This window comes from Mustela erminea, chromosome 15, assembly GCF_009829155.1.
Source record: "Mustela erminea isolate mMusErm1 chromosome 15, mMusErm1.Pri, whole genome shotgun sequence".
NCBI classification, from domain to species: domain Eukaryota; kingdom Metazoa; phylum Chordata; class Mammalia; order Carnivora; family Mustelidae; genus Mustela; species Mustela erminea.
In genome coordinates, this window is record NC_045628.1 from 81,612,415 (window position 1) to 81,626,619 (window position 14,205).

The 14,205-nt window shown below is 39.2% G+C and overlaps 1 protein-coding gene across 3 annotated transcripts in view; it reads right to left on the bottom strand.

Annotated features, from left to right (window-relative positions):
• TNFRSF19 (TNF receptor superfamily member 19) overlaps positions 1 to 13,664 on the bottom strand; it is an 88,861-nt gene extending 75,197 nt beyond the window's left edge. The window contains exons 1-2 of one of the 3 annotated variants that reach the window (XM_032314707.1): positions 13,069 to 13,664; positions 6,403 to 6,492 (exon numbers count right to left, since the gene is read on the bottom strand). The gene's annotated coding sequence lies outside the window, so the exon portion shown is untranslated. Of the gene's footprint in view, positions 1 to 4,305; positions 4,538 to 6,402; positions 6,493 to 13,068 lie in introns of those variants that run through there. The other 2 variants (XM_032314706.1, XM_032314705.1) reach the window with 2 other exon arrangements.
• Positions 13,665 to 14,205: the final 541 nt, after the last annotated feature.

A 14,205-nucleotide genomic window follows, 5' to 3' on the forward strand; every position in this document is an offset into this window, starting at 1 on the left:
TATTCATTGAATGAATAAAGAACTTCACTAATTAGGGATGATATTTTAGCTCTTAGGATTGTTATAAGGGCTAAAGCAATATATGTGAAAAATATGTGCAACTATAACTTGAGATTGAAATATAAATTAGTAAACTGAAAAATTCAGTTCAGGACACCACTTCTTGAATACAGTGCTATAATACTAACAAAGCTCACTCGAGAATCCGTTATTTATTTTTCTAATTTTAACAATTCAGTAACTTACCTTCCTTCCTTCCTTTTTTTTTTTTTTTTTTTTTTTTAAGTAGGCTACACACCCAGCATGGAGCCCAACAGAGGGCTTGAACTCACAACCCTGAGATCAAGACCTGAGCTGCAATCAAGAGTTGGTTTCTTAACCAACTGAGTCACCCAAGCACCCCTTAATTCAGTAACCTTTCTGAGAATGATCTTTAGTTTTTATCTTACAAATGACCAAAATAGATAAATTTCAGAATAATTCAAATAATCTGGATAGTTTTTCCAGAATAAATGAATTTCTTTATTTTTTCACCCTTTAAAGTTATTTGATTTATTATCTAACATACAGTGTATGCAATACATAACAGTTTTCATCTCATAAAACTGTATCACTATTATGTAATAAAGCTACATTCACCTCATACATTTTTCCAGTATGCAATAAACTGAAATTTTTTTTTTTTAAAAAATCAACATTAAAGTAAACTGGCAGGCTTACAATTTATAAAATCAGCATTGAAATAAAGCCAATGCTATACATACAGTCTTTTACATTTTAATGGTGGAACATAATCATGAATGGCTTAGAAATAATGTCAGTGCCATACGCTGAGAGAATAAAAAATCACTTAGAAATTTAGGATACAGCTATTTCCAAACAGGACAATAAGCCCTGGCCTCTAGCCTGCCTCTATCTTAGCCTTCAATTTCATTATGTTCTGAAAATCATTCCTCCTACATCATAGAGCTGGCAGCCTCTTTTGTAGCCTAGGAAGCTCACAAAGGCATGTGGTAATAAGCACATACATATTGTTGTTGGCTAGGGAATGAGAAAGATTTCCCTTTTTCAAATCATGAAATACTTTCTACTAAAAAACTCAACAAGCTTTACAATGTTCTGTTGCCAAACACAATATCTTCAATTCCCCCAAAGTTCAAAAACATTAGGGACCACTCACTGTCAGGCCTCTCTCTCTCTCTCTCTCTCTCTCTCTCTCTCTATATATATATATATATATATATATTCCCCACCCCCCAAACAGATCTTAACTTAGGATAGGGTTTTTGGAGACTAATTCTTTTTGTTTCTCTGAGTTGTAAACTCTATCATCCTTGTGTTCAGAAAATCACTGTCAGTATTCTCGAAATGTAGCATATTGTAACCCAGGCAATTCATAAATCCCCCCCCCCCATTCATAAATGTTTCTCTATCTCAAAATACAAGTAGAACAACTGTAGCGTCAAGGACTGGGGGACCTCCAATGCCGACACAGTGTATCTTAAGAGAACTGCGCATAACCATTTCTAAAACACAGCTGTTTCAATTTTTATTTTAGAAGTCTGGATCAAATCCAAAACCTCTCTTTGAAACATCTGAAGTGCTCTTTTCCAGTGTAAGTAGTGTCCATTCCTTCAGATCTCCTCATATTAGACCTATCCAAGTCCACTGAAGAGTGGCTACATAATATTTAATCTTTAGATATACAAGTTCCTTTGTTTTATCTAATTGCTGAGGGGTCCTTGTTCTCTTTTTAAAACCCAGGTTTTAAAACTTCAGTGTAAAATGTACATATTCATAAAATGTACAAATGTACATAAATGTACATTTGATGGGTGGATTAAAAGATAGCCCAATACTGTTTAAACATCTTACTTTTAAATGTAAACATTTGAGCTGGATAAAATAGGATGAATGAACTCACTGCTTAACCCGTAAATCATGAAAAGAAATTGTGTTCATACTGCTTTACTGTTCTTTTTTCTTCAGCTAGAAAGTTACTTTAAAAAGGCTATGAACGTTTAATAATCAGCTGCCATGAAATGAATGTACTTCACTGTTGAACTGTCCTGGCTCTCTTATCACATAAGCAGCTGTCTATTTATTTGGAGTGTACATTTATTCAAGGTGGGTATTCTCATTCAACCTGTGGTGAACATAGATAGGGCATGTTAGCCTTTTCCCGCATTTTAAATGCTTGACTTTAAATACTGACTCATCAGATTTAAAAGGACTTGCTTTTTCTTCCTACATTCAAGATGCCTGAAGTTTTTTTGTTTGTGTTGTATTAATGTCTGAATAATGGAAATAGTCACAGGGGGTTGGGTTAAGCTTCAGTTCAAAGATCTAAATAAGTGAAATAGGAGAATCAATTTCTCACTTATGTTTCAAAAGTCTCCAACATGCCCTTGAGTCATGTACTAGAGCTATAACTGGTAAATTAAACTAACATATTAAGGACAGCATATGACAATTACATGTCTCCATTCATTTTCTATTCATATGTGTGTGCAGGTAAGTGTAAACTAAAACTGATGAACATCTGAGGTAAAAAAAAAAAAATCATTTTCTATTGTTTTGAAAAGCCTCTTATAGTTACTTGTATACTAGCAGTGCTCCTTATTCAAATTTCTAGATAGGACAGGTACTTTAACACTGAAACTTCAAGTGCGTAAAAAGTCTTCACATGTTCTTAACCTCAAATTCAAGATGCAGCCTGGGGGTCAGAGTCAAAAGACACTCTCATCAAAGGGCAGATAACTTCCATCAACATCCCAGAAAATACTAACACTTACTATGGAAAAAATTCTCAAGTCAATAAAGTCATGTGGTCTCAGTAATAACATAGATGTCATAAGATAGTTTCATGGATTTAAAAAATAAAGAACATACAGAGCTCATGATAGTGTTCTATGTACTGATGTCAAGGTAATATTTTCTCAATGAAATTGCATGTCTGTGTTTTATAGTATTTTCAGAACGACTTGATAAATATCACCCAAAGATACATTCTTTTTAAGTACCCACATTTCTGTGAATAATAATTAATGTCAAACACTTTCTTCCACAGTGGGACTCAATTCTCACCCCCTCTAAGTTACTGAACTTTAAATCAGAGAGTAAGGAGTGCTTGAAATATTTGTAAACTACATGAAAGTAGCTTTGGCAAAAATGCCTAAGGTAAAACTGCACAACAGAGAACATATTGAGTAAATCCTGAACTAATGCAATATAATCCTCCCTTTTGAAGAGAAGTATCTGATCATGAAATAACAGCATATTAAAATCTTCTGTTTGCATTAAGTCATGTTTAACAATAACTGTTTCCTGTTTATGCGAAGAAATTGTCTTCTAGTAAAGGAAAACCCTCAATGGAGTAAAATCACACCTTCACAAATATTTTCAATTAGTTGTTTCAAGAATTACTGAACAAGTCTTACGGTTTTGTTTGCAAATTGAGTCCTTTTATAAAATTGCAAAACGTGACACGGATTTCCTAAATGTATGTTTGATGAATAGTTGGCTACCATCAAAACAGATCATCCTTGAATTTTAATCCTTCCAAATTTCATCTTCAAGAGTATATTAGTAAATTCCTATCCCATGAAACGGCATCAGAACCTAGACAAGGACTGTGAGCAACTGACCTTTCTGTCAAATGTATTACATGCTCTACCCATCACTGTACTAACAGATAGTGCTGATATCTACGAGAGGTTACTTTTCCACGGAATGCTCTGTTTATGGACTATTTATAAGCGCTGGGAGCGTTCCCGCTGCACCTCCCCAGCGGCGTGGGTAGGCGGTCCAGGCCCGCGCACGGTTCCTCCCGAGCAGCGGGAGTCCACGCAGGGACCCCGCGCAGCTGCGAGGTGCCCAGCACAGACCCTGCAGCGCCACCGTTCCGGGCCCGGGTTAAGCCTCACGCAGATTTATTTACATACTCACGGAACTTTGGTTTTCTAATTACAAGATCCCTGCCTGGAAAGACGAAGTCCCGTCACTCCCATCGTGGACAGAGACCGGGAGGCTTTCACCCTCCCGCTTCGCTCGCACCGTGGCTTCCTTGGTTCCAGCATCTCCGGTCCCTTCTCCCCAGGCAAGACCTCTTGTCCTGGCTGTCACCCCAGCCCCGGGGGTCGCCTTCTCCCGCCTTCTCCCCCCTCTCCTCTGCACTGGAGCAGCTCTCGCCAGCGACCCTCCCGTTCGGCAGCCGCCTCTTCCCGGGCTGCCATTCCTCGGGGAATCCACCCGGGGCGAGGACTAGGGACCGCGGCGCAGCCCCTGGCGGAGCGGGGCACCTACCTTCTCTGTCACCTGGGACTCTCCGCCGCCCGCGCTCCCCGTCCTGCCCTTCAGGTCCAAGCCGGACTCGCTACCAAAGGGGAGCACGAAAAAGGCCGGGTGCAGCGTACCGGGAGGGCTGCTGGGTCCGGGGTCCTCTCACCGAGAGCACGCCGAGCGCTTCCCGGCGCCGCCGGCTCAGAGCTCCTCGGTAGCCCGGCAACGGCCGCCGCCTCCCGCGCCCCGCCCACCTAGGGCCCCGCCCACCCAGCGCCCCGCCCGCTCCTGGTCCCGCCCCGGCGCTGGGGAGCCTCCACTCGGCTCTGCCAGGCTTTCCCTGCAGAGGTCTGAGGCGCGGGTGGCGCGCCCCCTGCGGCTGCGGGAGCTGGTGAAAGAGTCCCGCAGGCCGACGAGGGCCGCAGGGCTGGGGCGGGGCGAGGGGAAGACATGGGAACACCAAGATCAGCAAGCGCTTGGCTATGTTAGGAGAACTGCCTGCAGCGAAGGGATATCCTTCCTTTCCATCCTGGACGTATTTTTCCCAGGACTTTTGTACCTTTCCTTTGCCTGATTACATTCTACCCAGCACCTGCTTTTGTGTAGGTGGAAAGCAAACGATGTGGCACGTTTACTCTGGCTGATCAAAACCACCAGTTCATCAATAACCTTCTCATTCATTCATTGATGTATTTTTTTTTTTTTCCAGCAGATACTCAATCAAGGCACACACCCATTCCCCCCACTCCAGAACAGAAACCTCTAGTGGTCAGTGAAGGTGAATCTTTGTAGGAGCCAGTGTCCACCTCTTCCACACCAGCACTAGTCCGGTCCAACCCATAGGGTCGCTCAATATGCTCAAAGCCCTGGCCATGCGGGGGAGCATAGAGTCCAGGCTCCATACATCTACAATTGTTTTGTGCAAGGTGTTGAAACTTACAAACTTTAGTTTGTGCATTTATGAAATGGAGCTAACGGTGCCCAGTTTGCAGATTTTTTGGAAAGAGTAAAAGAATCATATGTATAAAAAAATATTTTTCAGCAGTAGAATGCTATAGAAATGTAAGCAATTATTGTTTCAACTGTCCAGTGAGTAAACCAAAGACTAAATTTCCTCAACACAGGATACCGTGCATGACTCTGGTACAAAGAGGGACCCACTTTTTGTTTTCCTGACACAACTGCACCACTCTTTGGATGGAACGATAGCCTGTTTCCTTACCATACCTCAAAGCCCATAGTAGCTCCTCAATAAATATTTGTTGAATGAATAAATGAATGAGTAAGTTGTTCTAATTAATTTCTGATAGCTGGTCTTGTGATCTTGAGAACGCCATAGTGATAGACCAGGTTCTTGTGAAACACACGTTAAAAGTATGATTCTTTCCAAGTGTCACACTTCAAGGATATCTACTTCAAATCTAACCCAGACAGAACATAAACCTCAATGAAAATTTCTTTATAAACAATTTACAAATACTATGCACTATCTTATTTGAACCCTAAGGTAAGTCTCCCATCCTTAGATTGAGAGGTGGTTTAACACCATCCATGGTTGAGTTCAATTTGCTCTCTGATGAAAAGGGGGAGGGAGAGGTGACGTGGGTAGGTGGGGCTTCCCATCAACTTTATCAAACCATTCCCTCCCGCAAAACCCACTCTCTTTGAGAGGAGTTCTGACAATTACAGCTTCCTCCATCCTGCTGAATGTCCCCCCAATACTTGGGCAGTTTTAGCTGAGCATCAGGGGCTACTGCCCAGCTAGCCTGTTCCTTCATTAAAGCACACACAGAGGAGTCTGCCACATTAATCGGGAAAGAGGAAGAGAGTTTCCCTAGCCCGTCTGTGCTGTCCCCTAGTACTACCACATGTTCTGCACTAACATGCTTGTCATTATATTGAAGTTATCTGTTCGTCTGAACTCCTTTCCTCACCTAGACTTCAATCATCAGAAGGCATGTCTTATTTTCTTGCCATCTCAGAGTCTAGGACATAAGGCACTCAGTGTCTTTGTTATGCTGAATTATTTTTTCTTCCTTTGTAAGGTGTCACTATACTCACCCTTTCTTCCCCTCTTTCTCTTGGTTCCACTACTTCCACCATGGTACAGGCACCCCTTACCTTTCACCTGAATATTGCCACAGTTGGCCAATCTTTCTCCTTGCTCGTCTGTCCAGCAGTCCTTCTTCCTCTGGCCTTTCATCACTGGTACTGACCAATAAAAAGATTTATAAGAGGTACCTCATTGTAAAGAATGGCTTTCATACTCTTTAAATTAGCATTGAAAGTCTGCCATGGTTGGGCTCCACCCACATTTTCAGTCTTATCTTTCTCTCCTATAGACCACACACTTTATATTCTGGCCAAACTGGTCTGCATGCCTGGCCTCAAATGTGCCCTGAACTTCCCCTTCCCTTTGCTTTCTGAACTCATTCTCCGTATACTCACCTATTTCCCTTACTGTACTGACTCTTTACTTACTTACCTTACTCCTATTTCAAAACCAGCTCAAAAGTCACAACTCTCATGGGTCCATCCAAGATTTGTGGACTTCTTACTATCATGATAGCACTTGCCACACCTCCCTCGTGTCCTAAGTGTCTGTGACTTAGCTTTCTTCCTTAAGGAGTTAAAAATTCTTTTCAGAGAAAAGGTATATTTTGTTCAAACTTGTATTTCTGATAATATCAAACATCCAAGCAAATGTTCAGTAAATGTTTTCTCAGTGGAATTTAATCTGCCAGCTCAGGAAATACCTCTTTGATTTCAGCCAAGGGCTCTTTTATTCCCTGGCCTCCTTTTGTACTTAGAGACAGTAAGACATTATTTGGTCCGTTAGTTCTTGCATCATTTCTTGTGTGTTTGATTGATCTGCCTGGTTAGCCTATTGGTTGACTACAGAGAGAGAGAAATTATTTTTAACATACATGGACCTGTGCATCAGATTATCTGGTCTCAGGTGCCAATTTGCCATTCACTAGTTGCATATTTTTGGAAAAGGAACTTAACCTTCGATTTCCATTTTTTTTTTCATCTGCAAATGTGTTGTTTCTTTGGTGGTTATTAAATAAAATAAAGTATTTAAAGCACTTAGCACTATGCCCAGTACATAGTTAATGCTCACTAAATAGCAGCCATTATTAGCAGGAGGACATCTTCTATAGGGCACCCAATGCCTAGCATCAGTAAATAGATGATCATTGAAATGATATTTGACAATGGGGACAAAGAGCATTGACCCCTGCACTCTGGTTATTGTATGCATCTTATTCTCTAAAAAAGAAGATGGTTAAGTTAAATAAATATTCCCCACTTTACCACACTCATTCAGATACTCTTTTCCAGTATCTGAGTGAAAACCCAGAGCCACAACTGAGTGTCAGCAGAAGTACAAAAAGAATAATGTGATTCCTGTGCCCAATCAGAATGAAGCTGATGCTAAGAATCAGGGCTGCAAGCATTCTTCTCCCTTTAAAACACTGAATATCAGTAACAGGTTAAAGTTTTTTTAGGAAAAGCCAAATTGTCATGAGGATCTTCATAGTACTGTTGTTTTTAAGATTATGTTAAGGACTGGTTTCCAGAAGCCAGCTTTAGCACTATCTAGGCTGATACAAAGTGTATCTGTTTAGGATATTTATCAGCTCCCCCAAATTGAACTAACTGACTTCTTTTAAAAATAGTTTCAGGGGTGCCTGGGTGGCTCAGTTGGTTAGGTAACTTGCCTTCGGCTCAGGTCATGATCCCAGGGTCCTAGGATCAAGCCCTGTGTCAGGCAGGGAGCCTGTTTCTCCCTCTCCCTCTCCCTGCTACTCTGTCTGCTTGTGCTCTTTCTCTCTCTGTCAAATAAATAAATACAATTTTAAAAATAAATAAATAAAAATAGTTTCAACGATAAGTCATCAGCTCACTAGAAGCAAAGTTCAAGGAAAATTGTTTGACTTTCTAATCATTTCTAGTGTAAATCACTATTCCTTGGGAAATGTAACAGAATGCAAGCTAAGTGAGAATATTGAATTCTGTCAGTTCACAGTGCCTGACGCATGGTGAAAAATTTGTTGAATGAATTAATAAATGCGAATGAACATCTCAACGATTAATCAGGCTTGTCAAATGTAGTTAAGAAAATAAGGGAAAAAATAATCAAGATGCTTATCCCAATACCCACTGTGGCCAATTCTAGACTCTCAGTGTAGGGCGGGGCCCAGACATTGAATGACTCGCTCAAGGTCACACACTAAGTTAATAATAAAGCTGGAATAATCCAGGCTCCCTAATTTTAATAAAATCCTACTATACCACTAGTGCATAAACCAATATACATGAAAAGGCCAAAGGGTTTATTTATTTAGTTTATGTAATGTCAAACTTCTGACATTTATAGAACACAGTTGTTATAAGTTATAGCACTTGCACTGATCTTCATGAGTTTATGACACCCCCACTGGTTAGACTTTTCATGTTTCTAACAGGAGAAGAAATGGGCCCTTGACTTCCCGCCTCTCTTTCCTATAAATATGGCAGACTTCTCTGTGTGTGCCTTAATGAAGGAACCATTTAGCTGGGCAGCACCCCCTGTTGCTAGGCGAGGCCTGCCCAAGTACTGGGGACATTTAAGAGGAGGGAGAAAGCTATATTTGTCAGAACACCTCTTGCAGCGAGTGGTTTATGTGAAGGAATGGTTTGATAAGCTCTACCTCCCCACCTCACCTCTCCCTCCTCCTTTTCATCAAAGAGCAGATTGAACTCACCAAGGATGGTGTTGAACCACCTCTCAATCTAAGGACAGGAGACTTGATAACTTCTGAGGGGTCATTCCAGCAAGTGGGTGGGTTGAGGAACAACCCCAGAGCCAAAGCTGAATGCCTTATAATGGTAGAGGGGAAATTAAGCACAGTTACCAAGGAGCCTCCTTCTGCCCTCCTTTTCATTGCCCATTTTTGTAGATTGGGCATACAAAATTATAAAGATAATTCTTTAAAGGGGCACCAAATTATTAATTTTTTCAGGATGCCTTGGTCTGGCTCTGCCATCATAGAGAAGAGAGTCTGACCAAGCCAATGTCCGATGCTTGAGTTCTGTCTAGTTGTGAAGCAGAAGAAGAAGAATTTCTGTCTTGAGATACTTTATAGCTATAGATTCTAGGCTAGGTGATGGAAAACTCTATAAAAATTTCTAATAACTCTCATAAAATATATCAAAAGAAAGAAAAAATACAGAACTCTCTTTTTGGTCAAAATTTTTGTTCTAATGTTTGCTAACAGTCAAATTGGGCTCTATAAAATTCTTGTAATGGAAAAAATTAACTACCCACCCCTAGAACAAAAGAACCCAAGATTTGAACTCAGATGTAGTCTAGTGCTGTCACTTAATTAGCTTCATGATCTTGCATATGGTGTTTAACCTCTCTGAGACTCACTTTTCTCATCTGTATAATGGGAATGCAAACAGTGATTGTAAATTTAAATGAGATCATGTTTTAAGAAACATGGTGAGAGTTCCTGACATACAAATATTCAGTAAGCATTAGTGAATTAATTAATTATTAGGGAGTTCATAAATATTAGTGAATGTTACCAAATAATAACTTATAAAGCTTCAGATGAAACTTTTATGAGGACAATAAGACACGAGGGACAGCTATTTGGTCTCAAGACGTCTATGTTCAAAAGTTATAGTCCATAAATAAATCAAAATTTATTCTATGTTCAAATTTATAGTCCATAAATAAATCAAATTTATTCACAAGAAATTCCCCCCCCCCCGGGAAAAGAGAAACAAAAGAAAACAAATCCCAAATCTAAACTAAATGATCAAATTCCTAAGCATGAAAATTTTTTTTACCCCAGGAAAAAAAAGTTAATGGTACTCTTAACATGATCAAATGTAGTATGGAACACATATCATGTAAGAACCATATTAAATTTGTGAAGTGAAATCTTACAAAAATTGTACTGGGAATCTCCCTCAATGAATAACAACTTTTAATTAACTATTAGACTCCTCTGGGACCGTATTGACGTCTTCTAAGAAAATATGTATTCCTTGAAAACACACAAAGATGGCCTAGATAATGCCAAACTTGTATATACATGTATACCCAGGCAGAAACACACAAAGTTCTATATTTCCATGTTGCATTGATACATTAATTTTTGGTAAAAAATTTTTTTTAAATGTTCTGGTACATTATGTGTAACAGTAATTGTGTTCAGGCTGCTTAGAGATACAGAAACAAAAAGAACAGTTGGAAAATAACCAGACTAATCCAGTTAACTGACATATCTACTGTGGAAACGAAAATATATATATATTTTGTATATATATACACTCCTGTAGGAACTGGCCACCTTTATCTTTTGAACTGATATTGTTCCCTGTTCAGCTACACAGTGCATTGGTTTCATTGTTCAGTTTTTAGAAAACAGACTATGTGTGGTGAACAAGAAAGAACATTAGATTAGGACTTGAAAAACCAGCTATGGGGCCTTGGTTCAGATAGTCAGGTTAACTCTTCTCTAATCTCAGTTTTCTCATCTGTAAAATGGCTCTAAAAATTCTACCCAGCTTCTTTCATAATGGTAGAGTCAACTCCCTCCTTTCACACATGAGAAAAGCGAGTAGTGAAGCAACTTTCTTAAGGTCACATAGCAACTCTGACAGAATCAGGACTAGAAATAAAAGTCTTTTGAAGACTTGGACCTTCTACAGTAACAAAGCTACCATTGAAGCATTAGATAGGAGAGTGCTTTGAAAAATGTGACATAAGGGTTTCCTTCATAGAAGTATTATGGAGTAGAGCAACTTAAGTCACAATCAAGATCATCATGAGGCAATTAATTAAGAAATGCTTTTTGAGACTGTACCTGTACATTCAGTAATAGCCATCTTTATTTTAAAATCAAATACAATCTGTTTCATTTCTCAACCAAGACAGAAGAAGTAAATAATTAACTGAATTAATTCAGACAATGAAGTGGATTTTCAAGGACTTGACTTGCCCAAGCTCGTTTTCTACAAAGCTTAAATTAATCAGATAATTGCTAATTCTCCCCTTTGTTTTGTGCTGAGGAGAGTCTGTAGCTGTTAAAATGAACCTGGTAGCAGAATAAACAATCATTTACAATTTTCATAAATCCCAAATCTAAACTAAGTGATCAAATTCCTAAGCATGTTGTTTCTTCAGGCATCTTCTCCCCTCATTACTTTAAGAAACTTAATTTTCTTTATTGAAATGTGAACATTAATACTGCTTTTGTGATTTAAAGAGGATTTTTTAAGCAAACAAATGAGAGAATCAATCTAAACTGATACCTCAGGATATTTTGAACATGCTTTGTTACATTGTCAGTAGAACAAAAATTAAATGCCTCTCCTGGCATGACTAAAAACAACAGTTAAATCTTTTAGATTAAATTCTTACTGACACATTTCTAAAATATAGTCAGCTTAGAACGGTTTTAAATAATCTCCACTTAACAGCTATCAAAGTTTTAAAATTAAGCAAACAGTGCTAATTACCCTCCTTCTAATATCTGGAGGAAAGCTTAGAATGTAATTAAATTAATTGGCTCTGAAAAATTAATTACATTTGAAATGGGGCTCGTTAGACCTTTCCTTTTTCATCAGAATTTCAGACTAAAGGATAACTAGTCTTATCACTTATAATTTCTTTGTGGTTCAGTTAGCATAAAATAGACCATTGTGATGATAATTATTCTACCCAAATAAACCTAAAATTAGAACATTAAAGTGAACTAATGTGAACATGGAGCTCTTACTTTTCCACTGTATTAAATTCTTGCATCTCAGTGTAAAGATTTCTCTGTATGTGTGTGTGATCATTGAGTCGACAAAATAAAAAAAAGAAAAAGAAAAAGAAAAACCCGAACAGTGAACTTTCAAGTTCCGTACCGTGATATATATTTTGGTTTTGCCAAGTTGAGTATAAACTAAAGTGAAAATGTGATTAAAAACTATATGTAGCATAGTAACTATTGATTACTCAGATAGTTTTCATAAACAGTTGGCAAGTTTTAACTACAACAGCTGTCACTATAAATTTAAAGTAAATGTTAATTTAGGAACACTAACGTCGGGAATGTTCCTGTAAATAAGGCTTGTGCTATTTCCAAAGGTTACAGAAAAATCACTAGCGAATTTTTTCAACCAAACTTGGCACCACTTTACGCTCCCTGTTTTAAAATTCTTCAGTTTTACACATAAAAGGCTTTAATCATACTTGAATGCCTTTTCAGTAATTCCCTTGAGGATGCAAACTGCATAAGGAAATGTATTTGATAGGTTTATATCTTGGAGGTGGGAGAATAAATAAACTAAAGGAACAGTATTGCCAGCGATGCACTATACTCTTTTATGTAAGAAAACAAGGAAAGCATTGGCAGCCAGTAAAGTTCCACTGTCTGTTTACTAAATAAAGTAACCTGTAAGTACTTAGAGCAATTATAGCTTGCAGATCTCAGGCTCTGAAGGCGGGTTGTGTGCTAAAGTTAGCACTCAGCTTTCTCCTGCTTGAACAACTCATTTCCAAGTAAAATTTACATGACAGATTGCAAACCCTCTTGTATGAACTATTCAAATGGCTTTGAGAATCATATTTCCTCTGACACATGCATACAACATAATGCAGCACTCGAGTAGAAAAATGCCTGCTTTTAATTGATTAAACCCGTCTTTTTCTTAGAACACACAGGAGAAGTGAAGTGAAAGCGCCACACAACATAAAATGCTGTACCTGCAACGTGCTGAACTCTTTCCAGTACTCACCCTTTCCGCAGCTTAGTTTCTCCTTGGCAGCGCTTCTACGCCAAATGCTTCCACCGTCCCAAAAATGTATGTCAGCACAAGCCCAGACGAAACTTCAAATCCAGGAAAATAAAATTAACCATGCAGATCAAAGGCAGAGGAGCAGGGAGATGAAATGCCCGTAATCTGATCGGTGATCAGTTGCAGAACATCAAAGGCAGAGCAAAGTTTATATATATGCACGGATATCAAGAAAGTTCGCTTTCGGCAGGTAGTCACCCTCCCGCCTCCTAGTCCACAAATTCTTTTGTTTAACACGGATCACGTTGTTTTCCTCTCTCTCTCTCTTTCTTTTTCCTCTTCCCCTTTGCAACCAGGCAATACCGGTGGCTCTCCCAAGCCTGGGCTGAGTGGCTGGATCTGTAGCGTTTTCGGTTCCCAAGCTGTGTTGTGGATTGTGTGTTGGAAGCTTTGCCTAGTGCCAGCGGGCTCTGCTTTATCCCTTTCATCTCGCTGAACTGCAGATCCCATGACATCATTCAGCGCCGTGGGACTGGTAGGAGAGCTATAATTCAGCCTGTGGGGGAGTACAGCTCCAGAGAAGCCAGAGTCTGCCTGATTTCTAATCACGTCAGGCTGTTGTGCCTCACGCAGTCCGGTTTCTGTTATCTGCTTCCCCGTTGGAAAAGACAGCGATTGCTGGAACGCGATACTATCCCTGATCCATCTGGGTTCCAAATGACAGCATTTAATGGCCTCTTCGTTGATAAGAATCACAATTTTTCACAAAGACTGAGTGTCATATATTCAGAGTAGTTAAATATCACAGTAAGACCATTCCAGAAAACACCCAGGGGCTCTGACACATGGAAAGGGTATAAATACTTTGAAAATGTGCCTTTAAGACGTGACACATCTTTAAGGATTTAAAGGAAGCTGTCTTTTCCTTGAAACTTAAATTATTAGAAATGACTGTCAATTAAAAAGCGGTGTGTTCAATTAAGGTAATTATTCGGCGGATAACCAACAATTAATCAGTGCCACCCTTTCACTAAGCCTTTGGGCAGGCACTTACTCTGACTCTTGGTCTTCGTCAGGGATTCTGAAAATTAGATTTTAAAACAATGTGTAGTTCGTAGATAGGTATAATTCTGTAAC